Source organism: Schistocerca serialis, chromosome 3, assembly GCF_023864345.2.
Source record: "Schistocerca serialis cubense isolate TAMUIC-IGC-003099 chromosome 3, iqSchSeri2.2, whole genome shotgun sequence".
Lineage (NCBI taxonomy): Eukaryota > Metazoa > Arthropoda > Insecta > Orthoptera > Acrididae > Schistocerca > Schistocerca serialis.
Window position 1 is genome coordinate 308,187,771 of NC_064640.1, and position 2,174 is coordinate 308,189,944.

A 2,174-nucleotide genomic window follows, 5' to 3' on the forward strand; every position below is an offset into this window, starting at 1 on the left:
ACAAAGTACACATGACATAGGACAAGTCATTTTTCTTAACAAATATGTAGTTTGGAGAAAAAAATAGGCAATGGACTGCCATTTAAAAAATGTACACAAAATTGTTCAGTGATGAATATAGTAACTTCACATACAGAGAATACAAACAGTTTACATGGGGAACTAAGAAACATATAGGCAATGCTGTGTGATCACTGAGATTACAGAATAGTGAAAATGTCAACTGGAAACACAACAGAAGGACAATGTCATTTAAAAACTACATTAAACATGAAATTAACATTGAGATTTCTCAGACAATTAAATTTTAATACTAATAGAATGTGTACTTGTACATTCAAAAGCGAGTTGAAAAATTTTGGGAAGTGAAACTGAATCATAGTTGTGTATAGTAGAAATTAGGTTATTATTTTGCCTACAGAATGTTTTACTCTAATCACAGTATTTTACAAAGGAACTTTATAATTTTTCATTTCCAGGAATTCTTGTACTGAATAGAAACAGTGCTTTGTCAGAAATGCCTTTAGTTTATTTTTAAATATTGGATCTGGAGCAGTTTTTATTTGTTCTGGAATTTTATTGTGTAATACGACACCCAGATAAGTTATATATTTTTGGTTTGATGATGTCCTTGAAAAACTTTGATGGATATTAGATTGCCCTCTGGTATAATGAGCGTGTATATCATTGTTTTGGATTAATTTGCCTGTTCTTGAGAGGTATTCCCTGGTGAATAGGATTGTTTCTTGAATGAATAGGGATGGGATGCTTAGAACATTAAGTTTTATAAATTGACATTTACAGGATTCCAGCTTTTTGAGGCCACAGATTATCCTCAGTGCTCTTTTTTGTAGTTTAAATATATTTGTGCTGTGAGTTGAATTTCCCCAAAAGATGATTCCATAGCGGAGCAATGAGTGGAACTGCGCATGGTATGCTTGCATTAATGTGGATTTACTTGTAGTAGATTTTAGTATCCTTAGTCCATAGCACAATGATGAGAGTTTCTTTGATAAGTTGTTTATATGTGTGTCCCATTTTAAATTTTGTTAGACCCATAGACCCAAAAATTTTGTTGCATTTACATTTTCAATTTTATCATTATTTAACTTTACTTGGATAGTTTTTTGACTGGATGTGGGAATTAGATGGAAGTTGATACATACAGTTTTCCCACTATTAACAATTAGGCCATTTTTGTTAAACCACTCAGAAAGTTTTTCCATAGAGTTATCAGATATTGTCTGAAGGGATTCAGGGCTAGATCCAGTCAACACTATGCTTGTATCATCAGCAAACAGGATAGTTTTTTGTGGGCTCATACGTTCAACAAGATCATCTATGTAAATGAGGAAAAGTAATGGCCCTAGAACAGAACCCTGGGGAACACCATATCTTATTGTTCTTTCCTCCGAGAGGAAAACTGTGTTATTTATTTTATTCTGTACATTAATATCGTATTGAAGTGATACCTTCTGTCTGCGGTTTTGTAGGTAAGAGCATAGCCAGTTGTGAGCCACACCTCTTATTCCTCTTCTTTCCAATTTAGCAGGCAGTATTTTATGATCTAGTACGTCAAAGGCTTTAGAGAGATCTAAGAAGATACCTGCAGCTATATTATGTTGGTCAATTGATTTCAGTATATGGTCCAACAGTTCAAAAATTGCTGTCTGGGTGGATAAAGATTTACTAAAACCATGTTGTTGAATGCTGATTGGTGCGTGGTTTTTTATGAAATTTATAAGCCTGTCATAAAAAAGTTTTTCCAGGATTTTTGAAAAGATGCTTAATATGGATAATGGTCTATAATTGGATACTAAATCATGGGCACCTTTCTTTAGTAATGGTGAGACTTTAGCTATTTTGAGAGCATCTGGAAAAATGCCAGTTTTTAATGATTGGTTGTAGATGGTTGATAATGGCTTTACTATATGGGGAGCACACACCTTTAATATGAGGTCAGGTACTTCATCATAGCCACTAGAGATTTTATTGCGTAGCAATTTTATTATGTTCATAATTTCATCAGGGTTTGTATCATAAACAAACATTGTAGCATTAGTGCTGTTTGACGTATTGGTGGAATTGAAGAATGATACCTTGCAGTTTCCCTGAATGAGATCTTCTGCTAGTGAGGTGAAATATTCATTGAACTTGTTTACAACTGTGTATGG